We start from the raw sequence: 21,309 nt of genomic DNA on the forward strand, positions 1-21,309 counted from the left end.
CTAGCAATTGTGTGTGCTCATGTGTGGGCTATGCAAATGTGTGCCAAATGTCCTCTTAAACAACTTAGCTACACTTAGAATGTCTTTAGCAACAATGTTCATGTTGACCATCTTACCTAATTACACTTCTAAGTAATAGTTTGACTTGTGTTGACCCTAGAGCTCTTATCTTTGACTGTTTAAAAAGTACAACTTAGAGTGTTTGCATGTCTGAGCAACCTAAACCAAAGTTGTAGCAAATTTTATATGGAACAAACTTTGTTTAGGAGCCAACTCATGAAAATGTGTAAAACATGTTCAAATTGGGCCCACAAGCCTGAAACAAGGGCTGATTCTACACTTAAAAATTTTCTAAGTGTTTAATGCATTTCCAGTTTTTCAGGCTTGACTTTGGCTTGATTTTACTCTCTATCCATTGTGAATCAAACTTTGATCTCTAAAGGAGTTTTGTAGCTGGTACATAGTACTTCAACTTTCGTTTTGGAGGTTTGCGCTAATTACCAAAGGATTCAGAGATCCATCGACTCCAAATCACGCTGTCAGGCGTTGAGTTTTGACTGAATCGGAGCTACAGGGTTTTGGGTTCAGGCCATCGTGGCCGACCGCCGTCTGGCCGCACGCGCCAAGTGGAGGCCGTACGCCGGCGCTGCCCTAGCTCGTCAGGCCGTTGCTGCCACGAAGACGCCACGCGCCCCTCCGCTCGCCTATTTGCTTCGCCGTGCGCGTCTGGCCTCGTCATTTCTCGCCTCCCGCAGCGCAGCCGAAGCCGCCCGCCATTGCCGCCGGAGCTTCGCCCTCACCTAGCTCCCGCGTTTTGGCAAAAACGCGTTGCCCAGCTTACCCAAAGCCCCGCCGTGATCCCCTCTTCCTTTTCCACCGTGTTCGCGAGTTGATCGTGCATCGGTATGGGTCAATCGCCAATCTTTTCCCCACCACCGCCTTGTCGGACCTCGCCGGAGTAGCGCTTCTCGCAGCCAGTGCTCCTCGCGTCCTCCCATTCCCTCCTCTGGTTCGCTTTAGGTCATAGGAGTACCACCGGAGCCCGTAGAGTCACCGTTAGGAACCTTGACGCCGTAGCGTCGTCGGAGCCAGCCATGCCGCGACCGTGCACCACCATTGCTCGTCGCCGGCCCTGTAGCCGCGCCAAAAGCTTCAATCAAGGGCACGGCCAGTTGCGCATTGCTGTAGTGAGCACCGTAACGCCGTTGGTTTCACCGGAGAAGCCGCCGACGGCGAGTCCCGCCGTCATCTTCTTCCTTCCCCTGCTCCTCTCTCTCTGTCGCGTGGGTTCGCCTTGTCAGCCGCCGTGGCTGAGGCGGGAGCCCAGCGTGGGCCGCTCCGATGTCTGGGCCGCGCCAGCATCGCTCGCGGGCCGCCGTTCTTCGGGCCGGCCCAACAGCAGTAGATTGTTTTCTTATTTGTTTGTTTGTTTTATTTCACAGTTTGGCACATAGATTCAAAAATGTGTATCTCCTAGTATATAGACCCAAATGTTGTGGTTCTAATTTTGTTAAGTTCCTGGTCATGTCTAGTATTTAACAAAAATATTATATGAGCACTTGTTTTAGAAATTTTTGATGATTTAAATAGGACTTTGAAATGTGTTTTTGGGTATATGCAAACTTGTTTGAATTTTATCTTGAGTTTCTGTGGTCCAAAAATTATGAAATTTTATGGGTCCTCTATTTTGGTGTAGTAGAGTCTCTGGTTAAAATTTCAGAGCTAGTGCATGTGTAGTTTTTAAGTTATAGAATTTCCTTTTATTAATGGGTGGATCTTGTGTGAATTTTCATAATTTTTATATAGATCCAGTGAAGGTAAAATTTGGTGAGTAAGGTTCTTATGCTAGAATAATGTTAGGAAAAATGTGAAATCTGTGGCTTGACACTTTTCATTAGGGTTTCCTAATTACGCTCAAATTAGACATGTCATCTGTTATTTTGGATACAGCAAGTTATGTTAGTCCTATGGCTTTGAAATTTTTATGATGGTCTATGTGCAGCATGAGATAGCTACTGTAATTTTTGTAGATTTTTATGAATAGTTTTACTATATATTGCTTTAATCACCTAATTAATTAAATAAATTAGAAAAGGGTAATAAATAATTTATTTAGAAGTTGGCACTATACTTTCTAGTGTTCCTCTGGTGTGTGAAACAAGTTGGTAAACTTTGTTTGGTCAAATTAGGCTTTTGCATCATCATTAAATAATTAAGTTAGTAACCCTGTCAATTCTGGACAGATTCTAGATTTACTGGAATTCAGTTTGGTTAACGTAAGAATCATGCTGTGGTGTTTACAAATGAATTGTAGAGGATTTCATGAGCTTTCCATAATGTCCTCTTGCAAGTCATTTGGATTTATAGAACTCTGGTTATGATTGAATTAAGTGACTACTTGTTGCATATGAAACTTTAACTGTTATTTTAAGTATGTCTTTACTATTCTAAGTTCATGGTACTGTTCCTAGGTGTTAGGCCCTTAACTGAAGATGAGCATCTTTATCTTAGGTTATGCAAGTTAGGTAAGTTAATCTTGTTCTTTCAGTTAAGTTAGAAATATGCTTAAAGTGATTTGAATAGGGCTAGTCTTACTCGGTAAACGAGTGTCCAGTAATGCGTTCGTAAACACTTACTATGATCCATTCATACATGGCTATACATTTCATCATTATCTTCCATCTCTTGTGCATGCACGATTCTTACTATGCATATGCATGCAATAGGTGTTCCGGAGGGAGTTACGCTTCTGGAATTCGAGCCAGTACTTCTGGAGGAGCAGCAGCAAGCTCAGGAGCAGGAGGTGTAGGCCCCCGAAGAAGGAGTCAACGAAGAAGTTCTTGAGTGCCCCGATCACCAACCTTCATCTTTTCTGAAAGGCAAGCTCCGGAGCATTCTAAGACTCCTATGTTTTCAAAATGGTTACTTTGAGTATCTTCATTTATTGATGCATTAAGTGATAGGAATTGGATGCGAACACTTCCTGCATATATATCTATTCCTTGGCCAGTATACGTACCCTGAATCCTATTTAGGTCCAGGAGCGAATCAAAGCTTAGCCATGCTTAGACCGGTAAAAGTCAGGTGATTTCCTGTCACTTGCATATTAGAAAAATGTCTGGTCACGGTGGGCTATAATTGCTATCGTGGAGAATAACCATGTGTTAATAATGAATTGTGACCGGGCAGGAGGTCGATAGAGAAGCAGCAAGGCAAGGAGGTCTTGGTTGTGGACCTATCCCCGTCTGTGTTGGTTAAGGACCGATTCGCTGTACGTCCTCATGTCATGTTGAACGCATGCCTATCACTTAGTTGGCCGGATAACTCGTTCCGACCGCGAAGCCGAGTAGCTCAACTCAGGCCGGAAGACCGAGAAGTGAAAGTGCGCACCCTGGCGGTAGTAAGGATGTGCGGGGAGCTATTGGCGTAAGTCCGAGGTGAGATTGACCACCTGGCAGAGTGGACTCCCTGAGGGTGCGGCGCTGCTCGGAGCCGCGATTCCTGAGATGTACCAAAGGTGACCTAAGGCTGCCTTCGCGAGGTATGTCTGGGTTTGTGTTAGGAATACCCCTCCAGCTGGATAGGAATCGATTCGAATCGCCGTCTCTCCCGGATAGTGAGAACTTGACTGAGCAGCGGCAACGTAGATGCACTTAATTGAACTTGATGGTTAAATTGATGATGATGATACCACATTATACCGGATATGGTTACTAATGTTTGGAGTTAATCAATTGCTTGCTCTAGTACAGGTGCTAATTTAGTTGATAGGTTAATATTGTTAAATTGCTGCTTACTCATAAATCTAATTATGCTCTCGTATCACTTAAGCGTTTTTGCAAAATGATTGTCAAGCTAGATCCACCGATAAAGCCTTGCATAATCCTTGGTGTCATTTATTTCTGGTTTACGACGGGTAAGTCTAGCTGAGTACCTTCTCGTACTCAGGGTTTATTTTCCCCTTGTTGCAGATGACGTGCTATATAACGGCTACTGCAAGTATTGTCTCCACCCTGCGGGGGATGAAGACTAGATCATGGGCATGATCATCTATGTTATCTTATCTTACTGCTTTTGCTGGATATGACTATGGTACTGGCTGGTATTTGAACTAAGTGTGTGTGATGGTGTTAAACTACTTTGCTTCCGCTATTTGTGAACTCGTTTTGTAATAACTATGTGTACTCTGATGTATGTGGTACTTAGGAACTACTTGTGAAATGGATGTAACATGTGGCTTGTTATGTTGAATTACTGTGATCTTGGTTGTATGCAAGTTGGTTTGAAATCCTTCGTGGTTTCAGTTGACTACCGGGTTTATATGGGTTCAAGTATGACGGTTTGATCACTCCGGTGATTGCTTTTGTACTTGTGCTCTTATAAATTGGTCGGTTCTGTTACAGCTGGCATCAGAGCTAGATTCAACATTAAACATGTCATATGTGTATTTAAAACAAAAGCTTTTGTTGGTAAAAATCAGTTTTGACAACTTATAGCTACATATATAGGTGTTCAAATCTGAAATTTTATCTAGGTGTGCCAGTTGTCATATCCTCTATGCCCAAATAAGGACTTTCAGGTGGCTTATTTAAGTAATGACTTTTGGGGGTAATTGCTTTCATTTTATTTCGTCGTCCATACGGCGTGCTATTGTATGGATGCCATCCGTTTGGGTGGTAATGTATGGATCAATTGCCTCTACGCCCAGGTAAAGTGAGTTGTGAGAGCATGATCGTCCAACTGTCGGTCTAGGGGAGAGTTAGTTTTGGTTACCGGAATGTTTACATGTTGCACACATGTACATATGAAGGTACTTAATTGTGGGTGTATCAATCGGGTAGCTTTGGATACCGAAGTATATATATCCGGGGATGTATATATGGAAAGTATCTTAGTTTACTGCTTTCATTGCATACTTATTTCTTTTGTTGGGATGGGCTGCAATGAAATTTTCTGCAGGAACACTAACAACGCAACGCGTAGCTCGACTAGATACGTATATGAGAGAACGTATGTATGCCACCGTCTATGTCGCTAGAATGTTAAATTTTCTTAAGATTCGTGAGGACGTACGGAACGTGCATGCATCATGTTTACTCATGCCATTCCATTTTTGCATCACTCCCTCCCTTATCTAATTATTCCGTTATAGTTTCTCATCCTGTAAGGTAATCCTCTCACACCCAAGTTGCCATGCTACTACTGATGGTCGCACTAGCACTACCGCCCTGGAGCAGTCTCGTTATACTTAGATGAAATTTCTGAAACTTGAAGTTGATCAAAAATTTGGCATATGAGTGGCTGCATCGCATGAATGTGCGGAGTAAAGTATGGTGATGTTATGAGGATGAATTATTGTGCCTCTGTTTATTGTATGAAATTAATCTCTCCAATAAGTTCAGTTTGGCATAATTCTACAATCCATCTACATTATATCTGACATCGTCCATCATTACTCACAAATGCGCTTCTGTAGATGTCGCGCAATCTGTGTTCAGGCCGTGGTGGGGGTAGTGGCGATGATGATCTTCCACCGCCACCTTCGCCCACGCCGTCTGATCTGTTGGCCATGCTCGTGGAAGGTCAGCGTGCGTTGGGTGATGCTATGCGTACCATGGCCCAGCATCAAGCCCAAGGCCGCAATCAACGTCAGGGGCCAGAGCCCAACCAGTTTAGTGATTTCAAGGAATTCCAAGATACCAAACCACCCGTCTTCAAGGAAGCTGAAGAGCCGCTCCAAGCAGAAGAGTGGCTAAACACGCTTGAGCACAAGTTCCATTTGCTCAGGGTGACAGAGCAGATGAAGGTGGAGTATGCTTCGCATCAGCTACAAGGACCAGTAGGTATATGGTGGCGACATTATCGGTCCACACTACCAGAAAATGCCCAGATCACTTGGAATCGATTTTAGGAGGCTTTCAAGAGTCATTATATTCCTCCCGGGTTGATGGCCATAAAGCACAATGAGTTTATGAAGTTGGTGCAGGGCACCAAGACACTTACCGAATATCTTCATGCCTTCAACCATCTGGCAAGGTATGCTCCAGAATTCATGGATTCAGAAGCGAAGAAAATCGCCAGCTTTAAAAGAGGGCTTAGTCCCAAACTGATGAAGTCCATGGGGAACAACAAAAGTATCACTTTCAATGAGTTCGTAAGTGATGCTCTTACTCAAGAGAATAACAATAATGTTTATGCTGCTTCCAAAAGTCGCAAGAGGGTCTTTGAGGCAGGTGTCTCTCAGGCTAGAGCGCTAGTAGCGAAGACTCAGTTTCGCCCACCCACTATAGCCGTTCGGTACCGGCCGCCACAAAAGAAGAATCAGGCAAAGACTGGGTTCAAGAAGGCATTCACTGTACCTCTTCCAATGGGTACCACAGGACCTGGAAATTCTTTTGTTCCGCCAGCTAATAGGCCCTGCTGGAATTGTGGCAGGACAGGTCATTGGTCCAAGAATTGTCCGTATCCTCAGAAGAACAATCAGAAGCAAGGGAATTCTGGTGCTCGTCAAGGACATGTTAACTACACCAACGTGACCGAGATACCCTCAGGAGAGGTAGTCACCGCGGGTAAGTTTCTTGTGAATCACCATCCGGCAGTTGTACTATTTGATTCTGGTGCTTCGCATTCATTTATGAGTCCAGCTTTTGCATCAAAATACAATCAGAAGGTAATTACAGTATCCACGGGTAGTTATTGCATTAGTGCAGCTGGAAGTAATATTTCGACCAATCAAATAGTGCTGGGGGTAAGGATTGAAATAGAGGGCCGAGTGTTCATGGCCGATGTGGTAGTCCTACCGGGATTAGGGATAGATGTAATCTTGGGAATGAAGTGGATGAGCGGTCATGGAGTGCTCATTGATACTTCCACTAGGGTCGTTATGTTGAGGGATCCTATCAGCAATGAAGCCTTCCTTGTGCCACTTCCCAGAGAGCTAGAACTCTACAACACTGCTAATGCTATCCAGACCCCGAGAATTGAGGACATCCCAGTAGTGTGTGAATTTCCAGATGTATTTCCTGATGATCTACCTGGTTTACCGCCGGATCGAGATATTGAATTCAAGATCGAGTTAGTGCCAGGCACTGCACCTATTTCTAGAAGGTCTTATAGGATGCCACCCAATGAGTTAGCAGAGCTTAAAGTACAGTTACAAGATCTGTTAGAGAAAGGTCTTATCCGACCTAGTGCTTCTCCCTGGAGTTGTCCTGCTATATTTGTGAAGAAGAAGGACAAGTCATTGCGCATGTGTGTGGATTATCGTCCACTCAATGCGGTGACAATCAAGAACAAGTACCCATTGCCCCGCATTGATATTTTGTTTGATCAGTTGTCTAAGGCAAAGGTATTCTCAAAAATTGATTTGAGATCTGGTTATCATCAGATAAAGATTAGACCGGAGGATGTGCCTAAGATCGCTTTCTCCACCAGATACGGGTTGTATGAGTATCTGGTTATGTCTTTCGGCCTGACCAATGCTCCGGCATACTTCGTATATCTGATGAATTTGGTGTTCATGGAAGAACTGGACAAATTTGTAGTTGTCTTCATCGATGACATCTTGATCTTTTCTATAAATGCTGAAGAACATGCCGAGCATCTGAGAGTTGTTTTATCCAGGCTACGAGAGCATAAGCTTTATGCCAAGTTCAGTAAATGTGAGTTTTGGCTTAAGAAAGTACCTTTCTTGGGTCATGTGTTGTCCGATGAAGGGATTTTGGTTGATCCGTCCAAGGTGCAAGAAGTCATGAATTGGAAAGCACCAACTTCAGTACATGAGATCAGAAGTTTCCTTGGTTTGGCTGGGTATTATCGTCGATTCATCCCAGATTTCTCTAAGGTAGCCAAGCCCATGACCAGGTTGCTGCAAAAAGATGTAAAGTTTGTTTGGACTCCAGAGTGTGAGACTGCTTTCTGCACTTTGAGGACCTTGTTGACATCAGCTCCTGTGTTGGCACAACCTGACATCGAGAAACCTTTTGATGTGTTTTGTGACGCATCAGGTACCGGTTTAGGATGTGTCCTTATGCAGGAAGGTCGAGTTATCGCCTATGCCTCACGTCAGTTAAGGAAGCATGAAGCTAATTATCCAACTCATGATCTTGAGTTAGCTGCGGTTGTGCATGCTTTGAAGATTTGGAGGCATTACTTGCTCGGTAACGTGTGCCATATTTATACCGATCATAAAAGTCTCAAGTATATATTCACTCAACCAGAATTGAACATGAGACAAAGAAGATGGCTAGAGTTGATTAAAGATTATAACTTAGAAGTTCATTATCATCCGGGTAAAGCAAATGTTGTTGCCGATGCTTTGAGTAGGAAATCTCACTGTAATTCTCTCTTGGAGGCAGATTATCATTTGGCGCATCTATTACATCCTGCTGTGTTGCACAGTATTACCCTTAGTTGCTCTCTAGAAAGTAAGATCATCGAGCTTCAGAAAACCGATGTGGGTGTGTTCCACATCAAAAGAAAGATGAAGGAACAAGAGACAAAACACTTTCGCATTGATGAGAAGGGTGTTCTATGGTTTAAGGACAGACTGGTAGTACCGAAGGACAAAGAGCTTAGAAACCAAATCTTAGAAGAAGCTCACTCATCCAAGTTATCTATCCACCCAGGAAGTAGTAAAATGTATCAAGATGTGAAATCTCGCTTTTGGTGGACAAAGATGAAGAAAGAAATCGCAGCTTATGTTGCAAGGTGCGACAATTGTTGTAGAGTCAAAGCAATTCACATGAAGCCTGCTGGACTTCTCCAACCATTGTCTATACCAGGATGGAAGTGGGAAGAGATTAGTATGGATTTTATTGTTGGACTTCCCCCTACCCAAAAGAATTTTAATTCCATATGGGTGATTGTGGATCGTTTAACAAAGTCTGCTCATTTCATACCAGTTAGGGTTGACTATCGGCCAAGTGACTATGCTGAGCTATATTTTAACCAGATAGTACGTCTCCATGGTGTTCCTAGAACCATTGTATCTGACAGAGGACCTCAGTTCACCGCTCGTTTTTGGGAACAACTGCATAAGATGATAGGGACCAACTTAGTTAGAAGTTCTACTTATCATCCCCAAACCTCCGGACAGACGGAGCGGGTAAATCAAATATTGGAAGACATGTTAAGAGCTTGTGTCATATCATCCAAAGGTTCATGGGATAAGTGGTTACCCTTGGCTGAATTTTCCTATAATAATAGTTATCAAGAAAGCATCAAGATGGCCCCGTTCGAAGCGTTGTATGGTCGCAAGTGTAGAACTCCTTTGAACTGGGTTGAATCTAGAGAAAGGAGATACTACGACATTGATTTTGTCGAAGAAGCTGAACAACAAGTCCGCACTATCCAAAAACATATGAAAGCCGCTCAAGCTAGGCAGAAAAGCTATGCGGATAAAAGAAGAAAGCCCATTGAGTTTGAAGTGGGTGATCATGTTTATCTGAAGGTATCCCCGATGAAAGGTGTGCAGCGATTCGGAGTGAAGAGAAAGCTTGCACCTAGGTATGTAGGTCCATATCTGATCATAGAGAAGAGTGGGAATGTAGCTTACAAGATAGAGTTACCTTACGAGATGAGAGCTATCTTCAATGTGTTTCATGTATCTCAATTGAAGAAATGTCTCCGTATCCCCGAAGAAAGAGTTTCACTTCGAGATGTCAAGTTGAAATCAGATTTATCCTACGAAGAAAGACCAGTGCGGGTTATCGACACGAGAGAAAGAGTAACCCGGAACCGTGTGGTTAAGTTCTACAAGGTTATGTGGAGTAACCAGGGTAGCGAGAGCGATGCAACGTGGGAACGGGAAGATTATTTGAAGGATGTATACCCTACCTTTTATTCAAAATGGTACGCTTTTCAAATCTCGGGGCGAGATTTTTATAAGGGGGGAGGGCTGTAACACCCTGTGTTATGGTTGGACTAAAACACTTGCATCATATGAGCATGAGCATCATCATCTCATTCATAAGCATCATATCATTATGAATATTATCATTTCATGTGTGTTTCTATTTGAACTGCTTGGTTTATGCTAGCAATTGTGTGTGCTCATGTGTGGGCTATGCAAATGTGTGCCAAATGTCCTCTTAAACAACTTAGCTACACTTAGAATGTCTTTAGCAACAATGTTCATGTTGACCATCTTACCTAATTACACTTCTAAGTAATAGTTTGACTTGTGTTGACCCTAGAGCTCTTATCTTTGACTGTTTAAAAAGTACAACTTAGAGTGTTTGCATGTCTGAGCAACCTAAACCAAAGTTGTAGCAAATTTTATATGGAACAAACTTTGTTTAGGAGCCAACTCATGAAAATGTGTAGAACATGTTCAAATTGGGCCCACAAGCCTGAAACAAGGGCTGATTCTACACTTAAAAATTTTCTAAGTGTTTAATGCATTTCCAGTTTTTCAGGCTCGACTTTGGCTTGATTTTACTCTCTATCCATTGTGAATCAGACTTTGATCTCTAAAGGAGTTTTGTAGCTGGTACATAGTACTTCAACTTTCGTTTTGGAGGTTTGCGCTAATTACCAAAGGATTCGGAGATCCATCGACTCCAAATCACGCTGTCAGGCGTTGAGTTTCGACTGAATCGGAGCTACAGGGTTTTGGGTTCAGGCCATCGTGGCCGACCGCCGTCTGGCCGCGCGCGCCAAGTGGAGGCCGTACGCCGGCGCTGCCCTAGCTCGTCAGGCCGTTGCTGCCACGAAGACGCCACGCGCCCCTCCGCTCGCCTATTTGCTTCGCCGTGCGCGTCTGGCCTCGTCATTTCTCGCCTCCCGCAGCGCAGCCGAAGTCGCCCGCCATTGCCGCCGGAGCTTCGCCCTCACCTAGCTCCCGCGTTTTGGCAAAAACGCGTTGCCCAGCTTACCCAAAGCCCCGCCGTGATCCCCTCTTCCTTTTCCACCGTGTTCGCGAGTTGATCGTGCATCGGTATGGGTCAATCGCCAATCTTTTCCCCACCACCGCCTTGTCGGACCTCGCCGGAGTAGCGCTTCTCGCAGCCAGTGCTCCTCGCATCCTCCCATTCCCTCCTCTGGTTCGCTTTAGGTCATAGGAGTACCACCGGAGCCCGTAGAGTCACCGTTAGGAACCTTGACGCCGTAGCGTCGTCGGAGCCGGCCATGCCGCGACCGTGCACCACCATTGCTCGTCGCCGGCCCTGTAGTCGCGCCAAAAGCTTCAATCAAGGGCACGGCCAGTTGCGCATTGCTGTAGTGAGCACCGTAACGCCGTTGGTTTCACCGGAGAAGCCGCCGACGGCGAGTCCCGCCGTCATCTTCTTCCTTCCCCTGCTCCTCTCTCTCTGTCGCGTGGGTTCGCCTTGTCAGCCGCCGTGGCTGAGGCGAGAGCCCAGCGTGGGCCGCTCCGATGTCTAGGCCGCGCCAGCATCGCTCGCGGGCCGCCGTTCTTCGGGCCGGCCCAACAGCAGTAGATTGTTTTCTTATTTGTTTGTTTGTTTTATTTCACAGTTTGGCACATAGATTCAAAAATGTGTATCTCCTAGTATATAGACCCAAATGTTGTGGTTCTAATTTTGTTAAGTTCCTGGTCATGTCTAGTATTTAACAAAAATATTATATGAGCACTTGTTTTAGAAATTTTTGATGATTTAAATAGGACTTTGAAATGTGTTTTTGGGTATATGCAAACTTGTTTGAATTTTATCTTGAGTTTCTGTGGTCCAAAAATTATGAAATTTTATGGGTCCTCTATTTTGGTGTAGTAGAGTCTCTGGTTAAAATTTCAGAGCTAGTGCATGTGTAGTTTTTAAGTTATAGAATTTCCTTTTATTAATGGGTGGATCTTGTGTGAATTTTCATAATTTTTATATAGATCCAGTGAAGGTAAAATTTGGTGAGTAAGGTTTTTATGCTAGAATAATGTTAGGAAAAATGTGAAATCTGTGGCTTGACACTTTTCATTAGGGTTTCCTAATTACGCTCAAATTAGACATGTCATCTGTTATTTTGGATACAGCAAGTTATGTTGGTCCTATGGCTTTGAAATTTTTATGATGGTCTATGTGCAGCATGAGATAGCTACTGTAATTTTTGTAGATTTTTATGAATAGTTTTACTATATATTGCTTTAATCACCTAATTAATTAAATAAATTAGAAAAGGGTAATAAATAATTTATTTAGAAGTTGGCACTATACTTTCTAGTGTTCCTCTGGTGTGTGAAACAAGTTGGTAAACTTTGTTTGGTCAAATTAGGCTTTTGCATCATCATTAAATAATTAAGTTAGTAACCCTGTCAATTCTGGACAGATTCTAGATTTACTGGAATTCAGTTTGGTTAACGTAAGAATCATGCTGTGGTGTTTACAAATGAATTGTAGAGGATTTCATGAGCTTTCCATAATGTCCTCTTGCAAGTCATTTGGATTTATAGAACTCTGGTTATGATTGAATTAAGTGACTACTTGTTACATATGAAACTTTAACTGTTATTTTAAGTATGTCTTTACTATTCTAAGTTCATGGTACTGTTCCTAGGTGTTAGGCCCTTAACTGAAGATGAGCATCTTTATCTTAGGTTATGCAAGTTAGGTAAGTTAATCTTGTTCTTTCAGTTAAGTTAGAAATATGCTTAAAGTGATTTGAATAGGGCTAGTCTTACTCGGTAAACGAGTGTCCAGTAATGCGTTCGTAAACACTTACTACGATCCATTCATACATGGCTATACATTTCATCATTATCTTCCATCTCTTGTGCATGCACGATTCTTACTATGCATATGCATGCAATAGGTGTTCCGGAGGGAGTTACGCTTCTGGAATTCGAGCCAGTACTTCCGGAGGAGCAGCAGCAAGCTCAGGAGCAGGAGGTGCAGGCCCCCGAAGAAGGAGTCAACGAAGAAGTTCTTGAGTGCCCCGATCACCAACCTTCATCTTTTCTGAAAGGCAAGCTCCGGAGCATTCTAAGACTCCTATGTTTTCAAAATGGTTACTTTGAGTATCTTCATTTATTGATGCATTAAGTGATAGGAATTGGATGCGAACACTTCCTGCATATATATCTATTCCTTGGCTAGTATACGTACCCTGAATCCTATTTAGGTCCAGGAGCGAATCAAAGCTTAGCCATGCTTAGACCGGTAAAAGTCAGGTGATTTCCTGTCACCTGCATATTAGAAAAATGTCTGGTCACGGTGGGCTATAATTGCTATCGTGGAGAATAACCATGTGTTAATAATGAATTGTGACCGGGCGGGAGGTCGATAGAGAAGCAGCAAGGCAAGGAGGTCTTGGTTGTGGACCTATCCCCGTCTGTGTTGGTTAAGGACCGATTCGCTGTACGTCCTCATGTCATGTTGAACGCATGCCTATCACTTAGTTGGCCGGATAACTCGTTCCGACCGCGAAGCCGAGTAGCTCAACTCAGGCCGGAAGACCGAGAAGTGAAAGTGCGCACCCTGGCGGTAGTAAGGATGTGCGGGGAGCTATTGGCGTAAGTCCGAGGTGAGATTGACCACCTGGCAGAGTGGACTCCCTGAGGGTGCGGCGCTGCTCGGAGCCGCGATTCCTGAGATGTACCAAAGGTGACCTAAGGCTGCCTTCGCGAGGTATGTCTGGGTTTGTGTTAGGAATACCCCTCCAGCTGGATAGGAATCGATTCGAATCGCCGTCTCTCCCGGATAGTGAGAACTTGACTGAGCAGCGGCAACGTAGATGCACTTAATTGAACTTGATGGTTAAATTGATGATGATGATACCACATTATACCGGATATGGTTACTAATGTTTGGAGTTAATCAATTGCTTGCTCTAGTACAGGTGCTAATTTAGTTGATAGGTTAATATTGTTAAATTGCTGCTTACTCATAAATCTAATTATGCTCTCGTATCACTTAAGCGTTTTTGCAAAATGATTGTCAAGCTAGATCCACCGATAAAGCCTTGCATAATCCTTGGTGTCATTTATTTATGGTTTACGACGGGTAAGTCTAGCTGAGTACCTTCTCGTACTCAGGGTTTATTTTCCCCTTGTTGCAGATGACGTGCTATATAACGGCTACTGCAAGTATTGTCTCCACCCTGCGAGGGATGAAGACTAGATCATGGGCATGATCATCTATGTTATCTTATCTTACTGCTTTTGCTGGATATGACTATGGTACTGGCTGGTATTTGAACTAAGTGTGTGTGATGGTGTTAAACTACTTTGCTTCCGCTATTTGTGAACTCGTTTTGTAATAACTATGTGTACTCTGATGTATGTGGTACTTAGGAACTACTTGTGAAATGGATGTAACATGTGGCTTGTTATGTTGAATTACTGTGATCTTGGTTGTATGCAAGTTGGTTTGAAATCCTTCGTGGTTTCAGTTGACTACCGGGTTTATATGGGTTCAAGTATGACGGTTTGATCACTCCGGTGATTGCTTTTGTACTTGTGCTCTTATAAATTGGTCGGTTCTATTACAGATAGAGTACTCAAGCATAAAAATAAAATTAAAAGAGAGACACAAAATCACCTCATGAACACTTAGATATAGTTCTTGGACTTTTGGTAGTCGGAAGTCCCGGTGTGAGCTAGGAGTTCTGGCCGTGGGAAATTTTGGCATTTGGTGCTGGAAGTTTTGGCACTTGAGGTCGTAGTTGTCAGCCTACCTACATTCACTCGCCCATTTGAAGTCCCGATGGGAGTCGGGAGTTCCTGGTGCCGAAAGTTCCGGCTCCCGTCGGAAGTCCCAGCGCTTTGGGACTTAGCCCCCTGGCTCGGCTCTAGGTTAGGGGTTCCGACGTGAGTCAGAAATCCTGACTGTCGGAAGTTCCGGCATTCCACTAGAAGTTTTAGCTCCAGCTATGTTGACCACCTTTGACTATGCCTTGAACAGTGTTTTACAAAGGGCCAGAAGTTCCGGCGATCTGTGTCGGAACTTCTGACCCAGATCTGGACGGTTGGATTTCACTATAAGTATAAATAGCTCTCTCCTCTTTTCAAACATAGTACCACTCATTCATTGCTCATCAACCTTCATCCAAAATGGCTCCCAAGCATTCAAGGCACGACTCTCCTCTCCCCTTGGCTCCAATCTTTGATCCCCCTAGGGTTTTGAGTGAAAGGAGAGTGGATTGTGTGAGAGAATCACTTTGGCAAGCTTGAGCACTTGATTTTCTTCATCAAGCTGGTTGGATTTGTGTCTATTACTCTTGGGTTCTTAGAACCCTAGCCAGCTAGGCGTCGCCCAAGAGCTTCTATCTTGTGGAAGAGCCTTGGAAAGTTTGTATTGCCCTTGATTTCTTAGTGAAAAACTCAAGTAACCTTTGTGGTTGCTTTGAGAGAGGCAAGGAGGTGAAAGAGACTCTAACCTTGGTGGATAGCTCAACAACGAGGACATAGGAGCTCCTTTGTGGGGTTGCCAGACCTCAGAATAAATCCTTGTGTCCCACGTGCTTGTAGTTGTTATGATTTGTTATATCATATTTGTTTCTTGTTGGTTTGTCTTCCTCTCCAACTGTCCTCTTAGGGTTTGGACTCAATCTATGGAGTGGTGACCTTCTGGCATCAAAGGAGCAACCCCAACACTTTATCTTACCACTAGGTAGTGGGGTTGTAAGATATTGTTTACTCAAAGTTCATTTTAACCACTTTAGTGAATTTCACATAGGTGCCGGAACTCTCGGCTATTTGCGTCGGAAGTTTTGGCTGCTGGAAGTTCCGGCCCAAACAGTTGGAACTTTCAACTGTCACTAATATTTGACTTTGAGTTTATGCAAAAAAAAATTAGATACGCCTATTCACCCCCCCCCTCTAGGCATTGTTTAGATCCTTTCAATTGGTATCAGAGCGAGGTCTTCTTTTAGCGCTTCATCGCGTGAGAAGAATAATGTCGGAGACCAACAAGATGCAAGCCAACACCAACGAGATGGCCAAGAAGATAGCTGAAGAGTTGATGGCTGCTCTAGTCAAGTTCTTTCAAGATGAAATGAAAAATGCAAGATGAGATGAGCAAGATGAAGGAAGAATTGAGCAAGAAGGTTGATGATGCGATAAGTGGCAAGAATGGTGCAACAAGTGGCAAAAATGAAGCAAACAAAGATGTCGCTAGTGATATTGGAGCCGATGAGCATGATCATGGAAAGGGAGTATACTCGAGCATGAAATTCGACTATGGACAACTCATCAAAGGTTCACCTCACATACCCTTCCATAAACATTGGCAAGCCACCTTACTTTGATCTAACAAGATACACCGATTGGTCCTACAAGATGAAGATGCATCTCATTGCCGCAAGACTTTGGGAAGTTGTGGATATTGGTGTAATGATTCCTACCAATGAAGATAGAGATAACTCTAGAAGAAGTGCACAATCTCCATCAAAACGCACAAGCCGTAGCTTTGCTTGTGTCAATCTTACATCTAGATGAGTTTAGAAAGGTAAATGGAATGGAAAGTGCAAGCAAATTTGGGATACTTTGAAAGTATCATTTGAAGGAGATAAGTGTGTGAGAAAAGGCAACATTGAGTTGCGTCATGGTGAATTGGAAAGATTTGCATTCTTGCAAAATGAAACTACACAATCCATGTTTGATAGGCTTATGGCATTGGTCAACCGCATAAGAGCTCTTGGAAGCACCGAATGGGATGACAACAAGGTTGCTAGAAAGATGTTGAGAACCTATAGAGGCAAGAACATATGCTAGCGTCTGTGATCATGGAAAGGCCTAGTTATGATGAGATGACACCTCAAGAAGTTCTTTCAAAGCTCAAGCATCATGAGTGTCTAGATGAAGATGCAATCAACACTCACAACATCAAAATCCTAATGCAATGGGATACACAAGAATGCAGCCCTAAAGGCAACTCAAGCTCATGAAGGCAAACCCTCTAGTCCAGAAGAAGAAGAAAGTGAAGGATGATTCCTCAAGTGAAGAAGAAGAGTTTGATGAAGAAGTTGCACTCATCATTAGAAACTTTAGAAAGTTTATAAAGAAGAAGAGCAACCGGAAGACTTACGGTGATGGGAAGAGAAGGAACAAGAAGAGGTTTTGCTATGGTTGTGGCCAAACCAGACACTTCATAGACGATTGTCCTAATGAGAAGAAGAAGCACAAGCACAACAAGGATGAAGACAGGAAGAACAAAGGCAAGAGGAGAGGTGAAGCTCATCTTGGTGAAGAGTGGGAGTCAAATGATAGTGACTCAAGTGTTGATGAGAAGAAGGGAGCCGCAAACATCGCCATCCACCACTCTTCGTCACCGACCATGATCTTCCCTGACTCGACTTCACCACCAAAACTCTTCCCCAACTTATCTTCATCACCAAGGCTCTTCTCCAACCTCATCGACAATGACTACTACACTCCAACTTGCCTCATGGCTAAGGGGGAGAAGGTACATGTCTCATCCGATCCCTCTAGTGATGAGTATGATAGTTGTGATGAGAACATAGAAGAACTTGATGCAAACATGATAAAGAAATTTGGTAAAAAGGCCTACACTAAAATAAAAAAGCTAATGAAGAAATTGAGAGAAGAGGGATAGATGCTTGGAGATGCAAGAAGACATAATCACTCAAGAAAGAGATAAGAACCTTGCACTTGAGCATCTATCACCGAGGAAAATATGAAGGTTGAAAAAGTTAATCGTTGAATTGTCTTTAGCGAATGACTCAATTAGGAAATTGACTAAGAAACATTCCTCGGTTAATGATCTAGTGGCTAGCCTCAAGAGTGAGAAGAGTATAGCTCAAGGAAGCCTCACAAGCTTGGAAGAAATATACCAAAATCTTGAGCTAAACTATAGTACTCTTTGGGCTATCACTTCAACTTCTCCTAAGGCAACCAAAGACTCTAATGTCTCCACTAGTAATGGTTGTAAAAGATGCTATAAATTTGATGTAAATGCATATGCAACTAACCTTGTTGAGCTATAGAAGAAAGACAAGGAGATTCATAGGTTGAAGATGATCTTGAAGAATGGGTGCAAGTATCCAGAGCAATCCAACAAGACTATATACAAGTCATCAAGGCACCCATCAATCCAGGAAGGCATTGGCTACAATAGGTATGATGGGAAGGCCAATGAAAGAAAAATGATCAATGGTGTGCCATGTGTGAAGTTCAACAAGGGCATTGCTCTTGATGAGCTTATATGCAATGCCAACAACAAGGTCTACATTCCTAAGATTGAACCTACAAGTGACAAGACAATCAAGACGAAGTAATCTGAGGCCCCCAAGCCATAAGCACCACTTCCACGCTATTATGCTTGTGACTATATGTGTTGTTGGGGCAAGGATGGCAAGATTATTGTCAAGTATGTTGGTGCCCAAAAGAGGAAGGAGATTATGAGGAGTGTTTGGGTGCCCAAGTTTTATGTGACTAACCCCCTAGTAGGGGTATGGCCCCCGGTATCCATAAGACAAGACATGGGCTGCACCATCAGAGGTTGCCCAGCCCACAAGATCAAGGCGTGCATGACACTGCTCGGCGTGCGCCGCAAGATATTATATAGTACCAAATAGGCTACTTTCCTTATAACCCTACCCCTCCAGACTATATAAGGAGAGGCAAGGGGTCCCCTAGTGGACACGATCCATACATCTCAATGCAATACATTAGAACACAGGATGTAGGTATTACATCATACTAACGGCCGAACCTATCTAAATCTTATGTCTTGGTGCTTGTATTACCATCTGGCTCCTGATCTCACTCAACTCTACAACAAATCTACCATCGTGGGATACACCTCGATGGACTACTGAGCATCTTTTGTTGACAGTTGACGCGCCAGGTAGGGGTGTGCGCTTGATCCATGGTGAGCCAGATGGACCTCAAATCAATAGCGCGTTCTTGTCATCAATCTCATGGAGATCCATGCCGATCCACGATGATGATTCATCACTGGCTACATCAGCCCCCGCGATAGCAGATCCGATCTCAGAACCACCTCCAAGGTTGCCTTCACCAACAACTCACCGCTCGCTAGGTGTTCGCTGTCAACGCCAACCAGATAACGCCATACGCCGCCGACCAGACGTTCTATCTAAAGCTAAGTCACGCTTTAATATTCTTCTAAATATTCTCCAATCTCCGTATATCGCCATGATGTTTCTCCGAACTGTTTTCTCCATGTTTGCTCTCCAAACAATTTTCTAAACCTCCGAATAGTCGTGTTGACGCTCGGATGCCTCCAGAGATGGCCCTATCTCCAGCTCCTCCCTACACATGCTACGAGCTCTGCGCTCTACGTTATGGGTGGTTGGCAGCGGCTCCTTGGTCACGCCTATTCCTCCTACATGTGCACGGGCTCCGCGCTCGATGTTATGGACTATGGGATAGCTAGGGTTGGAGACTCGGCTACATACTAACTGGTCGAGCGGTTTATATTAAATATAATTACATCTTCACACCAACTGATCGCCGAGCTACATATGCTATTTCATCGCCATTGCTGATATTTCTCTGAAGTTCATATATTTTTACATCATGTACTACCCGTTCTACATATTTGTATTGTAGGATCATCATCCAGGTGATCGAATCACCTAGTGCTTGGGCTTCTCCACTAACTAACAGGTTGGACCGCTTGGTTCATGGACTCCATCGCCAACTAGTTGATCAGACTATTCGTCGGTCGCTTCTACTCAATGCTCACTTCACTACCAATCAGTTGACCAAACTGTTCGTCGCTCGTGCTTCATTGCCAACTACGCTAGTTACTCCTCGGTGCTTAGATTCTTCATGCTCGAGGACTAAGTGGGCACACTTCACCACATGGATGTCATTAGCTACACCAAGGACTCCTCGGTGCTCAAACATCGCCAGCAACACTGGGGACTCCTTGCTTTTTGGTGCTCGAACATCACCAGCGACGTCGAGGACTCCTCAATGCTCAGACATCGCCAGCGACACCAGGGACTCCTTGCTCCTCGATGCTCGGACATCGCCAGCGACACCGGGGACTCCTCACTCCTTGGTGCTCGATCATCACCAGCGATGCCGGGGACTCCTTGCTCCTCGGTGCTTGGACATCACCAGCGATGTCGGGGACTCCTCGCTCCTCGGTGCTCGACATCACCAGCGACGCTGGGGACTCCTCACTCCTCGATGCTCGGTCATCGCTAGTGATGCCGGGGACTCCTCACTCCTTGGTGCTCGGTCATCGCCAGTGAAGCCGGGGACTCCTCACTCCTCAGTGCTCGGACATCACCAGCGACGCCGGGGACTCCTTGCTCCTCGGTGCTTGGACATCGCCAGTGATGCCGGGGACTCCTCACTCTTCGGTGCTCGGACATTGCCAGCGACACCGGGGACTCCTCGCTCTTCGGCACTCAGACATCACCAGCGACACCAGGGACTCCTCGGTGCTCCCTTGGTGGTCGGATTTTGCTATGTCTCATCGATGTGCTATCAAGATACTCCACGCTATTCAGATCAGGGTGTTGATCTTTGGCAGCACGTCTAGGGTCTTGATGCGCGCATGTCGAATGACATCAGCAAAGCTTTCAGACTTCTTTTTCTTTGACCCTGCTACAAGATTCATTCTTCATCTTCTAGTAGGCTCAGGGACTAAGTGGGCACACTTCACCTTGCGGTGAATGTGTGCTTTTCTCATCTTGAGGCTACGCCCGGGGACTGGCTGCCTACTCGGCTGGTCTTCTACTTTCTAACCCTGGCACCATGTGACTATGTCACCTACTGTCAGGCTCGGGGACTAGCTGTGGGGGTATGGCCCCCGGTATCCACAAGACAAGACATGGGCCGCACCATTAGAGGTGGCCCAGTCCACAAGATCAAGGCATGCACGGCGCTGCTTGGCGTGCGCCGCAAGATATTGTACAGTACCAAATAGGCTACTTTCCTTGTAACCCTACCCCTCTAGACTATATAAGGAGAGGCAGGGGTCCCCTAGTGGATATGATCCATACATCTCAATGCAATACATTAGAACACAGGATGTAGGTATTATGACATACTGATGGCTAAACCTGTCTAAATCTTATGTATTGGTGCTTGTATTACCATCTCGCTCCTGATCTCGCTCACCTCTACGACAAATCTACCATCCTGGGATACCCTTGGTGGACTACCGAGCATCTTTTGTCGACACCCTAGGACCCAAATCCGTTTGGGTACCTAAAACAAAAGCTTGATTTGTCTTTGTAGGAATATTCCTCCGGTGAAACAAATTGGGTGGTGGATAGTGGTTGCACCAATCATATGACTAGAGAGAAAGACATGTTCACATCATTCGAACCTAGTCATGACCAAAGTGGAAACATTGTGTTTAGTGACAATGGAAAAGGAAAAGTTCTCGGCTTGGGTAAAATTGCTATCTCAAA

The sequence above is a fragment of the Miscanthus floridulus genome, chromosome 7 (genome assembly GCF_019320115.1).
Source record: "Miscanthus floridulus cultivar M001 chromosome 7, ASM1932011v1, whole genome shotgun sequence".
Taxonomy (NCBI): Eukaryota; Viridiplantae; Streptophyta; class Magnoliopsida; order Poales; family Poaceae; genus Miscanthus; species Miscanthus floridulus.